Source organism: Dama dama, chromosome 16 (genome assembly GCF_033118175.1).
Source record: "Dama dama isolate Ldn47 chromosome 16, ASM3311817v1, whole genome shotgun sequence".
NCBI lineage: Eukaryota > Metazoa > Chordata > Mammalia > Artiodactyla > Cervidae > Dama > Dama dama.
The window spans coordinates 43,913,535-43,935,711 of NC_083696.1; the positions used below are offsets into that span (position 1 = coordinate 43,913,535).

The following is a 22,177-nucleotide window of genomic DNA, read 5'->3' on the forward strand; positions in this document are numbered from 1 at the left end:
AAAATATACTGGCAATGAATTCTTTATAAAAAGAAATAATCACTCTGAGATTTTTCAAATTTTTAATTTTTCACATTAAAGTTTTTAAATAGTGAAGCATACCAGAGTTTTTAATAACAGAATTTGATTCAGCAAATAGTATCTGATCCTTTGCTACATGTTTCCTCAGTATATTTTAAAAATCTGTGTGAAATTCAAGTGCTGTTTTCCACTTGATATCTACTAGCTTGCATGGGACTTGTTAAGTTACTTGGGGGATCCTAGTTTTGTCTATTAGCATGTATTCTTGTTATTATTGTGCATCCCATGGTTGTTTCCTTATTGCTTCAGCAAGAATTACATTCAGTTGTTCAGTTTCTAAATGACCTAATTAGCAGCAGTTTTTCCATTTTTTTTCTTTAGAATTCTCTTAGTCTACAGTTGGACTCCCTCTCTATTACTCTCTTTTCCTCCCTGAGTTTTACTCAACATTCTGCTAATGAGTTCACGTTCCACTCTTGTCCCTCCATGGATTGTTGCCCATGCGTTTGGAGACTTCCTTGCCTTAATTATTGGGGGAAAAAAATCTCTTCTTGGTCTTTCCTTGCTAGACATTGCTGGCTCTGAGTTTCTAGCTCTTACCTCTGATGTGTCTTTGTTTTTCACATAAAGAGAGATCATAAAGCAGAGAGAAGCCCTGAAGACCATATAATTTTATGGATGATCAAACTTTGGCCAGAGAGCCAAGTGACTTATTCAAAGAACTACAGTTAGTGGCAGAATCAGGGCCAGAATCCATATCTCCAAACTAAGAAGTTCTGGTTTCACTATAGTAATGAATTCACTCTCAGACCACATCAAACTAATGCAGGTAGGCTAACTGATGCTTGATCAACCCCTTCTATTTACAATTAATTAATAAATTTTCATTATATCTCAATTAGATTCTCAGTCTTGGACTACAACTGGGGGAAAATAAGAGAAGAAAGAGAAGTAGAGTGGGTTCATAAGCTGTGAGGTGTACAGCAGCAGTTCATAATATTTATTATTGCTTAGGGTTTTGATGAATGCTCTTGAGCCTCTCATTACTTTATTCAAGAAATATTTACTGTGTATCTACTCTGTGCATATCTGTGTGTATGTGTGAACACATACACATATAAACACGATTTCCTTAGATCTTCTTTTAGGGAGCCACTGTGTGAATGGTGTCAATATCCTCATAAATATCTTATAATACATACAAGTTTCATACCCATAACAATATACCAAAAATTAGTTGCTTTTTTGGGGAAATGCACACTGTGATTCCTTATAGATAGTTTACCTTCATAATTATTCCCATGTCTCCAATTCTTAGAATCATCTAATTCTTGTATTTCATAATGGAGGACCTCAGACTCAAACACCTTCAAAGGCATGTAGTTATGGTAAATGAGTGAAGTAGGTGGAGACCTGGAGACAGAAGCGGTGTTGAGACTACAAGTCCTGTTTGAAGGGGCAGCTGCCACTCCATGTCAGGTGATTTTTGTCATGTGGGAAATCAAGGGCTAGTACTTCTAGAACTTCTGTATTTCTAAGAGAGGCTGGAAATCTTTCTTTATATGAAATCTCCTGATTTTTATAATGTTGGTGACTAATCAAAAACATTTAAAACCTCTGCATTGGCCAAATGAAACATGTGTACCTAATTAAAATCCTGGACATATAGTTTGCCCTAGCACCCTTTGTGTGCCTTCTCCATTTGCAGAGACAAATTGCAAGATCCAAGCTTCCAAGCCACAGGACTCTCTCGTTTCTAAGAATTCTGGAAGTGAGGGCTCAAGGGAAATAGTCCTAACTCACTGACCTCTGGAGTGGTCAAACAACCCACCCACTGATTTGCTTGGTCAGTTCCCACTTAATGCCACTGAGAGAATAAAAATCCCTTTCTAGAGAAAATGCAGGGAAAAGTGTTGTTCCTTTTGCAGAGATCAAAATAAGGGCTATCTTGCTTTTATTCAAACTATAATAATTATTCTAGAAATTAAAATGTAGTATTGGTATGCATGCTACCCAATGGGTGTGTTTGATGTTTGGCCCTACATGGGTCATGCGAACGCGAATCTATACATGGCATCTTGAATCCTATTTCTCCAAACTCAATAATTAGTGTCTGATATTAGCTCCAACTTCTCAGTTCAAGGTCCTCACTAGTCTCCTAAACTTCAAATCTAATTGCCTGTCTTATTTCATTTTCTCATTTGTCAAATATTTATAGACTGCCTCCTAGGTGTCAGATATGTTTTAAACACTAAAGATATATGACAGTTAATCACATAGACATGGTCTATTCACCCACAAAGCTTACTCTCTGTGAAGCTTAGGGAGACAATAGTCATGTAAACAAATGAATAAATAACACAGTTTCAAGTAGTGATAATTGTTATGAAGAAAGTAAAATGGGGAAATGGGATAGGAGTGATTGAGGAAAAGCTGTACTGCACAGTCATTTGGATTGAGACCTGAATAGTGAGAAGGTGACAGCAATGCAAAGATATGGGGGAAGAGGGTTGCAATCAAGGGAAACATCTGGTGCAAAAGCCTGTCACAGGACTGGACTTGAAGCATTTAAGGATCAGAAAATCAACCTGTGGCTGGAAAGTCTAAGCTGACTTCTTTCCAGTATTTGCCCGTTTATAATCCTGGTTTTGACAGAACTTGCCTAGTTCTATTTATCAGCTACCTTTGCTGGTTCTCTCCAATGTCCTGATGAAAGACTGTGTCCTTCTTTGGAGAGTTTATCCACTACTAAAACCTTATTTATTACCTCAGTGTTGTCTTCACCTGAGTATATGTACTAACTTATGAATTCAGGTAAATTTTCTATGCATGGAAATGGCAAGAAGACTTGCCACATTTACAGATTTCTTCTCTCTGGAACCCAGAAACCATATGAAGTAGTTGAGAAAGATAATGTCCTGAACCAAAGCAGTGGCTGGGATAGAATCATCAGTATCTGATAGCCCACTAGACATGTCTGTGTGGATGTGGATCTATGTAATGTGAGTGAGGGGGCACGCTAAGGGAGAATGACTCCAAAGTGTCAGACTTTAGTCAATGGTAGATGACAAGTGCTACTCACTGAGATTCAGAAAACAGGAGGAGAAGTAGGCTTTATTTGGATGAAGGTGGGTAGGTGAATACAGGTAATGGAAGGTAAGAAAGAGTGGAGAGTTAAGAAGGAATTCCCGAATCTGAACAGCAGGTAGTCTCTTTCTGCCATCTTAGACTGGAACTTCAAATAAATATTGCCAAGTAAGAATGATTACAATGGGAAAACAGGTCTGTAATATAATTGAATGCCATTAGTTTTCTATATTCTGATAAAATAATTTTACAAGGAGTACATCAAAGCTGTATATTGTCACCTGCTTATTTAGCTTATATGCAGAGTACATCATGCGAAATGCTGGGCTGGATGAAGCACAAGCTGGAATCAGGATTGCCGGAAGAAATATCAATAACCTAAAATATGCAGATGGCACCACCCTTATGGAAGAAAGCGAAGAGAAACTAAAGAGCCTCCTGATGAAAGTGAAAGAGAAGAGTGAAAAAGCAGGGTTAAAACTCAACATTAAGAAAACTAAGATCATGGCATCCAGTCCCATTACTTCATAGTAAGTAGATGGGGAAACAATGGAAACAGTGAGAGACTTTATTTTTGGGGGCTCCAAAATCACTGCAGATGGTGACTGCAGCCATGAAATTAAAAGACGCTTACTCCATGGGAGGGAAGTTATGACCAACCTAGACAGTATATTAAAAAGCAGAGACTTACTTTGCCAACAAAGGTCCATTTAGTCAAAGCTACGGTTTTTCCAGTAGTCATGTATGGATGTGAGAGTTGGATCATAATGTAAGCTGAGTGCCAAAGAATTGATGCTTTTGAACTGTGGTGTTGGAGAAGACCCTTGAGAGTCCCTTGGACTGCAAGGAGATCCAACCAGTCCATCCTGAAGGAAATCAGTCCTGAATATTCATTGGAAGGAGTGATGTTGAAGCTGAAACTCCAATTCTTTGGTCACCTGATGCAAAGAACTGGCTTATTTGAAAAGACCCTGCTGCTGGGAAAAATTGAAGGCAAGAGGAGAAGGGGATGACAGAGAATGAGATGGTTGGATGGCATCACCTACTCTATGGGCATGAGTTTGAGCAAGCTCTGGGAGTTGGTGATGGACTGGGAGGCCTGGCGTGCTGCAGTCCATGGTGCTCCAAACAGCTGGACATGACTGAATGACTGAACTAACTGACTGAATTTTACAAGCTGATCTAGAAACTCACCCATTAATAATGGAATTGCTTCCATTAAATCAGAATGCTACAAACCATGTAAGTTAAAAGTTGAGGCAATTCCCTAGGAAATTCAGGCTAGAGCTGTTTGATGTCAATCCAGTGTTACCTTCATCCAACTAAGTATATTTGATTAACATAATCCTAAATATATTTCTTGGTTTTAGAGAACTGGAGCAAAGTGGCAGACATGGCATCATTATACCCTGGCTAATATTCACTAATCACTAAACAAAACTTATTGGGTACTAACAATGTGCCAGACATTATGCTGGGTGCTGGGGATGCAATGATGAGTAAGACATAGCTCTTGCACAAAAATCACAAACAAACCATACCTAGGCTGACCTTCGCACAGAGACTCTTTTTAGTAACTGATGGATACTGTCTTTTAAGTGGTATGTTATGAATCAATTGGCTATATGGGGCCAATTTGTATTTACTCTTTTATTCTTAAAGCTAATTGCAAATTCTCATCTCAGCACAGAGCCCTGTGATGCCAAGAGACTCATTGTAGTTCACTGGGGAGAGGAAAGAATTCTAGTAGTGGTCAAGATCTGCTGCGTTTATTATTTTAAGAGTTAGTTCCACTTGGAAATAGTTTTCCTAGTTATTATTTATGAGTCCTCTCACCTGGTCTTCCGATAAGGCTGCTTGCAGGCATACATTCTGGCGTTTTGATGGAATGGGTTTATTTCCTTTACCCTGGACACCAGGTGCTGCTGGCTAAAAACAGCAGAGGATATGAATCAATGTATGACAAAACCCACTGAAAAAATAAATAAATAAATAAAGGTGAAAAAAAAATCAGCAGAGGACTGAATCTCTTCTCTTAAGGGTCCTGGCAGCTCTGTGGCAAATTTGGCCACCGAGCTATCTAGGCTCTATTATTTCCATTCTAATGGGCTTTCCTCCCTAATGGTGTGTGTATGTGTGTGTATGAGAGAGAAGTGGGAGCAGGGGGGAGAGAGAGAATATGTTTCATTGTCCCTATTCTCAAATGGAGTTGACGTTCTCAGTTGTCTCACAGCATTTTCTGGAAATAAAACAGGACAAAAATGTGACTGTACCTAGAAAAAAAGAATTGTGATATTTAAAAATATCACTAATTGTGCAGTAGTTTGAGCATTCTTTGGCATTGTCTTTCTTTGGGATTGGAATGAAAATTGACCTTTTCCAGTCTGTGGCCACTGTTGAATTTTCCAAATTTGCTGGCATATTGAGTGCAGCACTTTCACAGCATCATCTTTCAGGATTTGAAATAGCATGTGAGAGATGGGATAATCTACTGGTTAAAACCCCCACTTTTTTTATTTGGCTTTTGCTGGTGTGATTTCAGGTGAATTACTAAATCTCTTCAAGCCACAATTTCTTTGTCTGTGAAAAGATAATAACTTAATCTGCTTCATATGTTGCTGTGAGGGTTGAATAACTTATTTAGGTAAAGCACTTAGCCTGGTGTCTGGCAAATGGAAAATGTTAACTTAATCAAGTATTTATTCTCCTTATCCCTTCCCTGCCCAAGAGGACCTTATAGCTCTTTACAAATGCAGTTATACAGAAATGACCACCTTCATCCTCCCATGACCCACTGAAATCAAAAACAGTTGCAAAATGGAGAGACCTCATGTGCCCAAGAAAACAAGCTGTTGAAGGACCAGGATTTTAATTCTGATGCTTTGGTCAGTTGGCTGGATGACCTTGGACAGACTCTTTGTTTACAGTTATATTAACATTTCTGCAATATTTGGATGGAGAAGCTAAGGACCTGACTCCCCCCCCCGCACCGCCCCCGCTGCCCCTGGTAATAGAAATGCTCATGTCTTCCCTATGCCCTTTAAAATCAACCAATCAATCAATATCCATCAAAACATTTCAATAAAAGACTTTCTCTTTTTGGTCCTAGTCAACCTTCTTAAAAGGTTATCTGCATTAATTTTTCTCCACCTTTCCACCTGCATTTATTTCTTAGCAAGGCATGGCAATCTGCCCTTGGCCTCCTAACCATCATTACACCAGCTCTGGTTAAAACTACCTCTTCATTAACAAAAGCAAATGGTTATCTTTCGATCTTCATCTTGCTTAACTTTTGACCACAAAAAGAAGAAGGCAAATGACCGTAAGGTGTGGGAAATACATTTTGAAGTTTGAGTCCAGACAAACTGAGTCTCAATGCTGAAATCGCAATTGCCATTTAAAGGGCCTTTGTTCTGCTGAAAACATCCCATATTCAGAATCAAAATGTGAATTATTCAAGTAATCAAGGAAACTAGGTCTACTAAAGTACCTTACCGTGACATCAGACACCAGAAGTGAAATCTGATGACAGGGAAATGATTAGAGCAGAAAGCAATCTGTTGCTTTGTTCTGATGTGAAATGATGATGGTAAAGTAGGCACCTGCTGCTATTTGTACCTGATGGGTCCTAATACATTTCAGACCATTGTCTAGTCATTCTGCCATGTTCAATCACAATGTATTTGTCTGGTGTCATATACCATTAAGACCTTCTTCTTTGTTAAGGAGCCTCTCCAAAGATCCAAGCAAAATGTTAAAGATGATAATTTGCCTTACAGCAGACATTTTCAGTGGTTAATTTCAGGCACACAGGTATGTGGGTGCGGGAAATATTTTTGGTTAGGAAAAACTTTTCCAAGACCTCTGGACCACCACCCCCTTCCTTTTTTTTCACCTCCCCTTGGAGTTGACTGCATTTTAATGGGGCATTTGGTGAAGCTGCTACCCTGAGCTGAGTCAGATTGTTGCAAAGAAAGTTTATCATTCTCAGGATTGCTGTCAGGATGATTAAATAGGGCTGTTGTGCAATAGGTCCTAACCCACAGCAGCAATGAAAGGGAGTAAACACTGGACTGGGAATCGGGAACTGGTCTAGTCTGGTTCGGTGACTCTGGGCAAGTCTCTTCCACTCAGTTAGCCTGGGTAGTGTCACCTATAAAAGGTGGGCTGACCTAGATAACTGATTCTAAAGTCAGTTTTAAAAATTTCTCTCTCAACTCTATAGCTCTCCCAATTTCTTTAAACCAGTTCTACCTTGGTTGATTTTACCATTACATTGCAAAGTGATTACTTTTGTCTCTCACGTCTTCACTTACTTTTTGGCTAGTTCACTCAGAGATAACCACAGAAAATATGCATCTCACAAGCAAATAATTTTCTCCTTTGGAGACATCTATGCTGTGTTCACTGTGGAGCAATTACATGGTAAATCTGGGATATGTCCAGAATATTCACTCTTATAAAATGAGGCTCTTCAGCCTGAATGTTGGTTGCTCACTAATACTTGTATGAAATGCCAGTTGGGTGGCAAGGTTTGAAACTAGACAACTCTACTAGATAACCAGGCTCTGTATGAAATACTCATCTCATGCTTCCACTGATAATTACTCTAAAGATTTTCAAAACCTAAGACTGATGAAACTTTTTACATTTTTTTTCTAGTTCCTGTTCCCCAGACTCAAGCTGATAGGCAGCCAGAGCCTGGAAGCAATAATGACTCATTATTTAAACATTATAATGTCAATAATAATCATACCCTCTTTCTTGGGGCTCAAGCATTAATATAAAGACTTTTTTTTCTTTTAAAGACTCACAACCAGAAATACTGTGAAGTTTCAGAATGTTAAGGATAAAAAGAATATCCTAAAAGAGTCCCAATAGTGTTAACATAAAATATAGGACAGCTAGTTAACACTGAAGTTCAAATAGACAATAAGTAATTTTTTAGAATAAGTATGTTTCTAGAATTTCCTTGTTTATCTGAAATGCAAACTTAGTTGTATATCCTATATTTTTACTTGCTAGATGTGGCAATGCTGTTTTTCAGAGTAAAATCAGATCACCCAAACATCCCATCAATTAGCAGTGGATGGTAATAGGCAATTTGACTGATGTTTTCAAAATTCAGAGACAGTAAAATTTTCAACCTGAAGTCCCAAACTAGGTGAGATATCAATGAAGGGATATATGGAAACTTTTTAGAACATTTAAGGGCCTAGAAAAAATGACTTCTCAGAAAGATATCCAGTATGCATCCCAAAAAAGCTGTCAAGTAAACCAAAGAAGATAGAGTACATAAAATATGAAAAGATATGAACTATATGAAGAATATGAAAATATATGAAAAATATGAAAAGATATGAAAATATACGAAAAATATGAAATAAATGAATTATATGAAAATATATGAAATATATGAAAATATATGAAATATATGAAAATATATGAAATATAAAAATATTAGGAAAATATGAAATAAATGAATTATATGAAAATATATGAAATATATGAAAATATATGAAATATAAAAAATATTAGGAAAATATGAAATAAATGAAAACATGAAATATATGAAAAGAATGAAATATATGAAATACATGAAATATATGAAATATATGAAAAACATGAAATATATGAAAATATATGAAAAATATGAAATATATGAAATATATGAAAATATATGAAAATTATGAAATATATGAAAACTATGAAAATGTCTGAAAAATATGAAGAATATGAAAATATGTGAAAAATATGAAGAGTCTGAAAATGTCTGAAAAATATGAAGAATATGAAAATATGTGAAAAATATGAAGAGTCTGAAAATGTGTGAAAAATATGTGAAGAGTCTGAAAGTGTCTGAAAAATATGAAGAGTCTGAAAATATTCTAAAAATATGAAAAGTATAAAATGTCTGAATAATATGAAGAGTATGAAAATATTCTAAAAATATGAAGAGTATGAAAATATTCTAAAAATATGAAGAGTATGAAAATATTCTAAAAATATGAAGAGTATGAAAATATTCTAAAAATATGAAGAGTATGAAAATATGTGAAAATATGAAGAATATGAAAATATTCTAAAAATATGAAGAATATGAAAATGTCTGAAAAATGTGAAGAATATGAAAATATACTAAAAATATGAATATGAAAATATTCTAAAAATAGGAAGAATATGAAAATGTCTGAAAAATATGAAGAGTCTGAAAATGTGTGAAAAATATGAAGAGTCTGAAAATGTCTGAAAAATATGAAGAGTTTGAAAATGTGTGAAAAATATGAAGAGCCTGAAAATGTGTGGAAAATATGAAGAATATGAAAATATGGGAAAAATATGAAGAATCTGAAAATGTATGCAAAGTATGAAGAATATGAAAATATTCTAAAAATATGAAGAATAGGAAAATGTCTGAAAAATATGAAGAGTCTGAAAATGTGTGAAAAATATGAAGAGTCTGAAAATGTGTGAAAAATACGAAGAGTATGAAAATGTCTGAAAAATATGAAGAGTCTGAAAATGTGTGAAAAATATGAAGCGTCTGAAAATGTCTGAAAAATATGAAGAATATGAAAATATGTGAAAAATATGAAGAATATGAAAATATGTGAAAAATATGAAGAATATGAAAATTTCTGAAAAATATGAAGAAGATGAAAATGTCTGAAAAATATGAAGAGTCTGAAAATGTGTGAAAAATATGAAGCGTCTGAAAATGTCTGAAAAATATGAAAAATATGAAAATGTCCGAAAAATATGAAGAATATGAAAATATGTGAAAAATATGAAGAATATGAAAATTTCTGAAAAATATGAAGAAGATGAAAATGTCTGAAAAATATGTAGAGGATGAAAATGTCTGAAAAATATGAAGATATGAAAATGTATGCAAAATATGAAAAATATGAAAATGTCTGAAAAATGTGAAGAATATGAAAATATGTGAAAAATATGAAGAATATGAAAATATGTGAAAATATGAAGAGTCTGAAAATGTCTGAAAAATATGAAGAATATGAAAATATGTGAAAATATGAAGAGTCTGAAAATGTCTGAAAAATATGAAGAATATGAAAATATGTGAAAATATGAAGAATATGAAAATGTCTGAAAAATATGAAGAATATGAAAATATGTGAAAAATATGAAGAGCCTGAAAATGTGTGAAAAATATGTGAAGAGTCTGAAAGTGTCTGAAAAATATGAAGAGTCTGAAAATATTCTAAAAATATGAAAAGTATAAAATGTCTGAATAATATGAAGAGTATGAAAATATTCTAAAAATATGAAGAATATGAAAATATGTGAAAAATATGAAGAATATGAAAATATTCTAAAAGTATGAAGAATATGAAAATATGTGAAAAATATGAAGAATATGAAATATGTGAAAAATATGAAAAGTATGAAAATATCTGAAAAATATGAAGAAAATGAAAATATCTGAAATTAGGAAGAATGTGAAAATATGTGAAAAATATGAAGAGTATGAAAATATGTGAAAAATAGGAAGAATATGAAAATATGTGGAAAATATGAAGAATATGAAAATGTCTGAAAAATAGGAAGAATATGAAAATATGTGAAAAATAGGAAGAGTATGAAAATATGTGAAAAATATGAAGAGTATAAAATTATATGAAAAATATGAAGAATATGAAAATATTCTAAAAATATGAAGAATATGAAAATATGTGAAAATATGAAGAATATGAAAATATTCTAAAAGTATGAAGAATATGAAAATATGTGAAAAATATGAAGAATATGAAAATATGTGAAAAATATGAAAAGTATGAAAATATCTGAAGAATATGAAGAAAATGAAAATATCTGAAATTAGGAAGAATGTGAAAATATGTGAAAAATATGAAGAGTATGAAAATATGTGAAAAATAGGAAGAATATGAAAATATGTGGAAAATATGAAGAATATGAAAATGTCTGAAAAATATGAAGAATATGAAAGTATGTGAAAAATATGAAAATATATGAAGAATATGAAAATATGTAAAAATATGAAAAATATGAAAATATATGAAATATATGAAGAATATGAATATATATGAAAAATAAAAAAAGAAGTATATGAAAATATATAAAATATATGAAATGTATGACTTACATGAAAATACATGAAATATATGGAAATATATGAAAAATATGAAATATATGAAAAATATGAAAATATATGAAATATATGGGAAAAGAAATAGAAAATAAAGACAAAGTTTCCTGCCTTCATGGAGCTTGCATTCAGGTGAAACGATGAAAAGCAACTATGCTATAAAGTGATATGTGTTGGTGTAATAAATAAAGTAGAGGAGGAAATAGGAAGTGTTGTAGACTGCTGGAACTTTAGGAATGGTGTTTGGAACATCCTCACTGAGGATGTCTCCTCAGTCTAATGAGGGAACATGACTGTCTCCTCAGTCATTGTCTGCGATGGAATGGATTTGGGGAATCAGTCAAACTGTCCACTGTACCTGCAGAACGTACAGTCCAGGTAAAACAGGAGGACAGGTGGCTCTGGGGGAGAGGTCTCCTGGGACAAAAGGAGACGTTGTAGAATATCTGTTGTCATGGAAAATTTAAAAATACTGTGAGAATTAGAAGAAACAAAAACAAGTATAAGGAGAAAGTTAACTTCACAGAATACCACTTGACTCCTCCATGAATAATGCTTACAAAGTCGCAATGATGTAAAACGTTGTTATTAGTTTACAAATTTTAAAATATACTGATAGAGAAAGCATGGAAGATGTAATTTTAATTATAGAACCAAATGTAAATGTTATGACCTGGAATGCTCTACGATTGGAATGCCAGAAAAGGAAGACAGCAGAGCTAAAGATAAGTCTAAGAGCACCAGTGTTCTCTTTAAACCCAAGGGGATGTTAAGAGACCGACTATATTTGGTGTATGTTTACTGCCTAAAATTTCAAAGATAGCCAAACAATAGAGACACAAATATGTGTTATAATTACACAGGGAAATTGGGGAAGATAGATGTGAGGTGATATAAGTGAGCTGAATCTTATAGCAGCAACTTGAATATCTAAGATGGACAAATTCAGACATTGTATATAAACTCACATTTACTGTAGAATAATAGAAGAAATACAGAATTTTGATGTAGCTACAGAATAAACAAGTTATAGAGTTAGTGGGCTGATTTTGGGGAGTTAAGACAGGGTGAGAGTGAAGAACAGAGTATTATTTTCATTATTAGTCCTTTCAGACAAATTTGACTTTTGAACTATGTGTGTGCATTACACTGAATTTTAAAATATCTGGTTTCCACTCTACAAAAATTTCTTTCTGTACTCCTGAAAGTGATATGCTTTCACTATGGAAAATTTAGAAACTATATAAAACTTCTCCAGGATTTAGAGGTAACTATTAAAATATTGGCCCATTTTCTTCTAGTCTTTTGAGATCAATTACATTTACACACATTTGTGATTATGTGGAGTAAGGATACAACTTGATGTATTCAAATTTGTGAATCTAAACTGATTAACTTAGATTCCATAGATAATTTGTAACATTTAAAATCTCCCTTATGATTTCAAATGAAACCAAAATAAACATGATATTAAAATCTTTCTGCAAAGAGACCTTTGGCATTAAACAATAGCAGTAAAATTAGCCTATTTACCAATGTGACTAGACCCCAACAATCTAAGGGTAAGTTCATTCTGATGTTAATCAGGCAGTGAGAGCTATGACTTGCCAGGCAAAATTAAATGACAGATTTGTTTCATAACTGGACAGTTACATCAGTTCAGTTCAGTTTACTCAGTCGTGTCCGATTCTTTGCGACCCCATGGACCACAGCATGCCAGGCCTCCCTGTCCATCACCAACTCTTGGAGTCTACCCAAACCCATGTCCATTGAGTCAGTGATGCCATCCAACCATCTCATCCTCTGTCATCCCCCTCACCTCCTGTCCTCAATCTTTCCCAGCATCAGGGTCTTTTCAAATGAGTCAGCTCTTTGCATCAGATGGCCAAAGTATTGCAGTTTCAGCTTCAGCATCAGTCCTTCCAATGAATACTCAATGAACACTTCAAATGATCTCCTTTAGGATGGACTGTTTAGATCTCCTTGCAGTCCAAGGGACTCTCAAGAGTCTTCTCCAACACCACAGTTCAAAAGCATCAATTCTTTGGTGCTCAGCTTTCTTCACAGTCCAACTCTGACATCCATACATGACTACTGGAAAAACAATAGCCTTGACTAGATGGACCTTTGTTGGTAAAGTGTTGTCTCTGCTTTTTAATATGCTCTCTAGGTTGGTCATAACTTTGCTTCCAAGAAGTAAGTGTCTTTTAACTTCATGGCTGCAGTCACCATCTGCAGTGATTTTGGTGCCCCCTCCAAAAAAGTCAGCCACTGTTTCCACTGTTTCCCCATCTATTTCCCATGAAGTGATGGGACCGGATGCCATGATCTTAGTTTTCTGAATCTTGAATTTTAAGCCAAATTTTTCACTCTCCTCTTTCACTTTCATCAGGAGGCTCTTTAGTTTATCTTTGCTTTCTACCATAAGGGTGGTGTCTCATCTGTGTATCTGAGGTTATTGATATTTCTCCCTGGCAGTCTTGATTCCAGCTTGTGCTTCTTCTAGCCCAGCGTTTCTCATGATGTACTCTGCATATAATTTAAATAAGCAGGGTGACAATATACAGCCTTGACGTACTCCTTTTCCTATTTGGAACCAGTCTGTTGTTCCATGTCCAGTTCGAACTGTTGCTTCCTGACCTGCCTACAGATTTCTCAAGAGGCGGTTCAGGTGGTCTAGTATTCTCATCTCTTTCAGAATTTCCCACAGTTTATTGTGATCCACACAGTCAAAGGCTTTGGCATAGTCAATAAAACAGAAATAGATGTTTTTCTGGAACTCTCTTGCTTTTTCAATGATCCAGCAGATGTTGGCAATCTGATCTTTGATTCCTCTGCCTTTTCTAAAACCAGCTTGAACATCTGGAAGTTCACGGTTCACATATTGCTGTAGCCTGGCTTGGAGAATTTTGAGCATTACGTCATTAGCATGTGAGACGAGTGCAATTGTGCAGTAGTTTGAGCATTCTTTGGCATTGCCTTTCTTTGGAATTAGAATGAAATTTGACCTTTTCCAGTCTTGTGGCCACTGCTGAGTTTTCCAAATTTGCTAGCATATTGAGGGCAGCACTTTCACAGCATCATCTTTTAGGATTTGAAATAGCTCAACTGGAATTCCATCACCTCTGCTAGCTTTGTTTGTAGTGATGCTTCCTAAGGCACACTTGACTTCACATTCCAGGATGTCTGGCTCTAGGTGAATGATCACACCATTGTGGTTATTTGGGCCGTGAAGATCTTTTTTTGTACAGTTCTTCTGTGTATTCTTGCCACCTCTTCTTAATGTCTTCTGCTTCTGTTAGATCCATACAATTTCTGTCCTTTATTGAGCTCATCTATGCATGAAATGTTCCCTTTGTATGTCTAATTTTCTTGAAGAGATCTCTAGTCTTTCCCATTCTATTGTTTTCCTCTATTTCTTTGCAGTGATCACTGAGGAAGGCTTTCTTTTTTTTTTTTTTTTTCCATTTATTTTTATTAGTTGGAGGCTAATTACTTTACAATATTGTAGTGGGTTTTGCCATACATTGACGTGAATCAGCCATGGATTAACATGTAATCCCTATCCCGATCCCCCCTCCCACCTCCCTCCCCACCCCATCCCTCTGGGTCTTCCCAGTGCACCAGGCCCAAGCACTTGTCTCATGCATCCAACCTGGGCTGGTGATCTGTTTCATCCTTGATAATATACATGTTTCAATGCTGTTCTCTCAAAACATCCCACCCTTGCCTTCTCCCACAGAGTTCAAAAGTCTGTTCTGTACATCTGTGTCTCTTTTTCTGTTTTGCATATAGGGTTATCATTACCATCTTTCTAAATTCCATATATATGCGTTAGTATGCTGTATTGGTCTTTATCTTTCTGGCTTACTTCACTCTGTATAATGCACTCCAGTTTCATCCATCTCATTAGAACTGATTCAAATGAATTCTTTTTAATGGCTGAGTAATATTCCATGGTGTATATGTACCACAGCTTCCTTACCCATTCATCTGCTGATGGGCATCTAGGTTGCTTCCATGTCCTGGCTATTATAAACAGTGCTGCGATGAACATTGGGGTACACGTGTCTCTTTCAGATCTGGTTTTGAGGAAGGCTTTCTTATCTGTCCTTGCTATTCTTTGGAACTCTGCATTCAAATGGGTATATCTTTCCTTTTCTCCTTTGCTTTTCACTTCCCTTCTTTTCACAGCTATTTGTAAGGCCTCCTCAGACAGCCATTTTGCCTTTTTGCATTTTTTTTTTCTGGGGGATGACCTTAATCCCTGTCTCCTGTATAATGTCATGAGACTCCGTCCATAGTTCATCAGGCACTCTGTCTATCAGATCTAGTCCCTTAAATCTATTTCTCACTTCCACTGTATAGTCATAAGGGATTTGATTTAGGTCATACCTGAATGGTCTAGTGGTTTTCCCCACTCTCTTCAATTTAAGTCTGAATTTGGCAATAAGGAGTTCATGATCTGAACCACAGTCAGCTCCCAATCTTGTTTTTGCTGACTGTATAAAACTTCTCCATCTTTGTCTGCAAAGAATATAATCAATCTGATTTCAGTGTTGGTCATCTGGTGATGTCCATGTGTAGAGTCTTCTCTTGTGTTCTTGGAAGAGGGTGTTTGCTATGACCAGTGCGTTCTCTTGGCAGAACTCTATTAGCCTTTGCCCTGCTTCATTATGTACTCCAAGACCTAATTTGCCTGTTACTCTGGGTGTTTTATTTACTTCCTACTTTTGCATTCAAGTCCCCTATAATGAAAAGGACATCTTTTTTGGGTGTTAGTTCTAAACGATCTTGTAGGTCTTCATAGAACCATTCACCTTCAGCTTCTTCAGCATTACTAGTCAGGACGTAGACTTGTATTACTGTGATATTGAATGGTTTGCCTTGGAAATGAACAGAGATCATTCTGTCTTTTTTGAGATTGCATCCAAGTACTGCATTTCAGACTCTTTTGCTGACTATGATGGCTACTCCATTTCTTCTAAGGGATTCTTGCCCACAGTAGTAGATATAATGGTCATCTGAGTTAAATTCACCCATTCCAGTCCATTTTAGTTCACTGATTCCTAAAATGTCAATGTTCACTGTTGCCATCTCCTGTTTGACCACTTCCAATTCATGGACCTAACATTCCAGGTTCCTATGCAATACTGCTCTTTACAGTATCAGACCTTGCTTCTATCACCAGTCACATCCACAACTGGGTGTTATTTTTGCCTTGGCTCCATCCCTTCATTCTTTCTGGAGTTATTTCTCCACTGATCTGCAGTAGCATACTGGACACCTACCGACCTGGGCAGCTCATCTTTCAGTGTCCTATCTTTTTGCCTTTTCATACTGTTCATGGGATTCTCAAGGCAAGAATACTGAAGTCGTTTGTCATTCCCTTCTCCAGTGAACCACATTTTGTCAGAACTCTCCACCATGACCCATCTGTCTTGGGTGGCCCAACATGGCATGGCTTAGTTTCATTGAGTTAGACAAGGCTGTGGTCCATGTGATTAGATTGGTTACTTTTCTGTGATTGTGGTTTCAGTCTGTCTGCCCTCTGATCCCCTCTCTTAGCGCCTACCATCTTCCTGGGGTTTCTCTTACCTTGGACATGGGGTGCCTCCTCTCGGCCGCTCGCTGCTCCAGCACCATCACCACTTGCTGCTCATAGATACCTTATATAATAAGGCATGGTATTCAGATACTGCCTTCCTCACTGGCCTTGCCTTCCATTCTCCCCAGTCTTTGCTCAGTGCCCAAGCTCCTGGGATCTAGCTCTCCATCATAGAATGTACCAGGCTTCTCTCCCTGCTTTGTACTTGCTGCATGCATTCCCTGATGCATGCACTTGGGATTCTCTTTGCAAGCTATTTAGCCTGAACAAGTATTACACGTCCATTAGGTCTCAGCCTAGATCCTCTCTCCCCTGTGATGCTTACCTAATTCCTTCATGGATATCGTACAGCCTCTTCCCTTGGGCAACCACCAAACTTTCTCCATATGCTATGACTAGTGCATATGAAGTATGAGTTACAGAGCTAAAAGAATGTGTTATGGGGTCAGACTGCCTGAGCTTGGCTCTCAGCTCCATATCTAACTGGAAAAGTCACTAAAATAATGGGAGCCTCAGTTTGTTGTTGTTGTTAAGTTGCTAAGTCATATCTGACTCTTTGTGACCCCATGGACTGGAGCATGTGAGGCTCTTCTGTCCTACACTATGTACTGGAGTTTGCTCAAAGTCATATCATGATACCTTACCATCTCATCCTCTGCTGCCTCCTTCTCCTTTTGCCTTCAATTTTCCCCAGCATTGGAGTCTTTTCCAGTAAGGTGGCTCTTTGCAAAAGGTGGCCAAAGAATTGGAGCTATAGCTTTAGCATCAGTCCTTCCAATGAATATTCAGGGTTGATTTCCTTTAGGATTGATTGGTTGGATCTCCTTGCAGTCCAAGGGACTCTCAAGAGTCTTCTCCAACACCAGGGTTCAAAACATCAGTTCTTTGATGCTTAGTGTTTTTAATGGACCAACTCTCACATCCATACCTGACTACTGGAAAAACTATAGCTTTGACTAGATGGACCTTTGCCAGCAAAGTGATGTTTCTTTTTAATACCTGTCTAGGTTTGTCATAACTTTTCTTCCAAGTGGCAAGAATCTTTTAATTTCATGGCTGCAGTCACCATCCACAGTGATTTGGAGCCCAAGAAAATAAAGTCTGTCACTGCTTCTACTTTTTCCCTTCTCAGGGTTCAGTTTACTCATTTGTAAAATGTTATTATTAATAATATCTACCTCATTGGCTGTGGGAAAGATTACAAACTACAGAGAAGGCACTTGGCACAGTGCCTGGACTATGGTAAGTGCTCAGAAACATCTGGCATTATTTGTTGCTACTGTTGTAATGATTGACTTGCATGGCTAGCCACTGAATTAAGGGACTATAAATTTTAATCTTTACATACTCTGCACCACTGTAGAACTTGGCATCGCATCCTTGAAAGTTTATTGACTAAATGAATGGATAAATGAATGCTTTAGAGAGTAAATTCAGTTACCTTTTTGTAATTATCATTTTTCTGGATAGTAGTTCCAAGAATGGGCCTCAAAGTCATGCAAAAAGCCAATAAGTATTATTAATTTAAGGAGCCAATATTTTTCTTATTAAAATAAAGAGTCACTTCCTGACTACATTAAATGTATTATCAGCCCTGAGAAAGATTAATCTAAAAGCTATGAGGTCTCTCAGAAATGCAGGACCTTGTCTGTTTCCTATAAGATTTCTCACCATCATAGAGATGACTGTACTTCTGATATACAGAGATTGAGGATTAATGGGATAATGCATTTCATGAAGAATTCCTAACCACAATATAAGTGGGAGCAACATTAAAGCACGTTTTTATTATCTTGTGAATTCATGTTTTCTATTTGATTGTTTTTCTCCCCCTCGAGAGAATTGTGGTTCCACTCAAGCCCAGGCACATGCAATGCCTTTGGAGTTGTGTGGTACTGACTCGTGTCCTCGGGGACTGTAAGTACTAAGGGTGATGCTGTCCTGTGCATCACCCCGGAACCAAGCCTCCGCCATCAGAATGAGACGATGCCTTACTCCACCTGCAAGAGAATGGGATTCTATTGGCATTTTGCAAGTCTGAGTCCAAGCCAGACACTCTGGCAGTTATTTGGGAGAATAATATTTGTCCTGCTTATCTGCAAAGGCTGCTGGAAGACTCTAGTGAGTGATTTTATAGAGTACAAAGTGATCTACAAATACAAGCATTTTTATTAAGATTAAAAACACATCTCATCTTCTACTGGAACCTCTAGATAAAGGAATGTCGGTATGATAAAGAGCTAGAGCTAAAGGGGGAAAAGTGCTAAAAACCTAATTACCAAATATGGCATTAAGAGAGTAATTACTTGATTAATTAATGATAGGGGCCCTATGTTTAAAGTCTTTCAGTTATACTGACATCAACCATCTTTGCCTATCAGGATTGGCTTATTTCTGCCGACGAAAAACTACCAAACCACTGAGGTCTAACTGACATGTGATTAATATGGACTCTGTTAATTGTATGGTTGAGTTTTATGCATGAAGCTGTATCCCTGGTTTTTCTCCCTTAATTTCCTTCTGTTTAACTGTTGGTTGTAAAACAGTTTTAAATATATCTGCTGAGCATGAGTGCAAGTTTTGCAACTTGAAAAGTGCCTGAGTCAGTTTGGGCATTTCATGTAGTAAAACAGACTTGGGGGAACTCATAGGCTGTGAGATGGATTGCCGCTTGGCTTCCACTCCCAACCCTGCTGGCTCTTTCCTGCAGCTGCTCACTGGCACTGAATCTCATCTGTTATCATTAAGCACATGCATAGCATCAATAGTGGCAAAAGGCTTAATCACTTTCTTTTTGCCAGCCCATCTGATGGCCCTCTTCAACCTCTTTCTGGACAGATGAAGATGATGACAGCTGCCAGTCTGGTCTTCTCAGCAATCATTTACCCTTTCTGTTAGTGGCACCTGATTTCCTTTTGGGACCCTACCCTTCCTCCTACACTTTGCCTGCTCATATTCTCTGTGGTTCAAGTAGAGCTGATCTCATTTCCCTTGCTCCAGGGCAGGTCTCACACAAATAGAATCTCAATGATTGGTTTAGGGATGGGCATGTGACCCAAGCTGAGCCAGTGAGAGGCACCCCTGGGAGCCAGGTGGCACTAGTGGTGAAGAACCCCCCTGCCAAAACAGGAGATGTGAGACACAGGCCGCAGGTTCTGTCCGTGGGTTGGACAGATCCCCTGGAGGAGGGAATGGCAGCCCACTCCAGTATTCTTGCCTGGAAGATCCCACAGACAGAGGAGCCTGGCGGGCCATAGTCCATCGGGTCACAAAAAGTTGGGCACCACTGAGGCGGCTTAACACACACACACGTGGGGAAAGAACAGCTCTCTCTTTCCATTAAGCCTAGAGTTTCTGGTCTCTTTGTCACAAACAAAGGAGAGTTCAGCCAAGAATGCAGACAGAGGAAAGGAGAGCCAAGAGATGGAGAGAGATAAACTCTGTGGGCCTTGTTTGAATATGTGGGTTTGGTCATACCTGAAGACAAACCTGATCCTGTGCTTTGCCATTATATGAACCAGTTTGAATAGATTTTTGTCACTTGTAACATAGAGTCTTGACTCAAATGATGCTGCTGATCACCTTACCTTCTGCCTCAGCATTTATGTTCAGATCCTTAAGAAAAATGAGAACGAGACAGAAAGAAGTCAGTCTGCAGGAAATAAGATTCAGTGTTTTAGAAATACTTATACTTTTTTTTTTTTTTTTTTGGTCAAGCTGCGAGGCATGTGAGATCTTAGTTCTCCATCCAGAGATTGAAACTGTGCCCCCCTGTAGTGGAGGGCAGAGTCCTGACCACTGCACCACCACAACAGTCCCAGAGATACATATACATTAAAAAAAATATATTTCCTCCCCTAGAAAAAGTGATTGGGTCCATCAGACACTTTCCCTTATTTTATTGGAGTGGTCTGATTAAAGTGATTCTGTGACATCTTGCTGGTTGGAGAATGGCTTCATTCACTGGAGGAGACCCTGCAGTTCATTCATTCATTCAATGATGGGTGTCTACTTGTGTGAGGCAATAAAGATGTGTCAGGTAAACAAGATCTCTGTTTACCTAGCAGAGATTACAATCTAATAGATTTTAGTGAATCAAGAATCCAGGATACATAGATATAGAGAAAAATTAACAGATTTTCATAATACCCTTTATTGATGGGTAGGACCACCTGAGGATAGATCCTATGACTTTGAAGGTATCTTCATAATATTATTACAGAAATATTCATGCTTTGATATTTGTTTTACTCTATAATGACCCTCAGGTCTTTTAGTTTTTATTCTTAAAAAGGAAAAATTTTATTAAAAAGGAAATTGAGGCAGCTCAACAATAAGAAGATTGGAAGGACTGAAAAATACGCCCCCCACCCCCCAAGCCCCATTAATCCTATTACTATAAAACAACTGACTTTCTTTGGGGCTACTAAGATTTTTGCAGATTTTGGGCACCTTTACTCCAGTGAGTTACAAACACTTTATATGGTTGAGTGCATTTTATTTTCCCCAGCTCTGCCGATTGTATCAGAGGCCAGAGTTATATTTCCCAATTCACAGAGGGGATAACCAATGGAGAGAAGGCTAGAGTTGTCTGAGGTATCACAGTTGGAGGTTGAGACAGATACTGATCCACTCTTGTCCTTATGAGGTCTTTCAATGACCCTCTCTCCACTCTCAACCTTGATTCACCATTCCCCAAATATGGAATCCCCAAAGGCATTCCATGCCTTTATCACCACTGGTCTTTATCCTGGACTGTTTGTACCTCTGTGTCCCTTCCTCTCCTGAATTTTCACCTCTAGCTGTCCTTCCAGACCTCAAGAAAAAGCCTTCTCTTTTCATAAAGCTCTCTGAGATCTTTCCTAAATAGAAGCAATTTCCTTATATTCTCTTCTCATTATATTTGATTTATTCCTGCAGCTTTTTTTCAAACTTAGTGTAATATTGATTTACATACCTCTCTCTCTCCTGATGGCATGTAAACTCATTTAGACAAGGAAAGCTGCCTGGCTCCTCCTTGTGACTCTGATTGGGTGTGCTGCTTTGAAAGAGAATTAAATAAGTATTTGCTGAATGAATGATGTGTGGGTTCTTTCACAGATTAAAAATGAGGCTAAATACCTCCTGCTCTCTCTCAGCTGAGTCTTGCAGAGGCTGTTCCCTCTCTAGGATGTGTGCTTCCATTCCCCTTACTTCTGCCACTGGCTAGTTTACAGCCCACACTAAGAAATACATTTTATAGTTAACTCATTATAAACATATCATGAAATATTAACCTTTGCTACTTGGAATGTGTTCTGATCTATACTCTATTACTCTATTCTGTTTCC

The 22,177-nt window shown here is 37.1% G+C and overlaps 1 long non-coding RNA gene across 1 annotated transcript in view; it reads left to right on the top strand.

Annotated features, from left to right (window-relative positions):
* The window catches only part of LOC133071324 (uncharacterized), a 43,688-nt gene extending 39,878 nt beyond the window's left edge, over window positions 1-3,810 (top strand). The window contains exon 5 of the long non-coding RNA XR_009696410.1: window positions 3,402-3,810. This is a non-coding gene — a long non-coding RNA (uncharacterized LOC133071324). The remainder of the gene's footprint in view (window positions 1-3,401) is intronic.
* The last annotated feature ends 18,367 nt before the right edge of the window (window positions 3,811-22,177 follow it).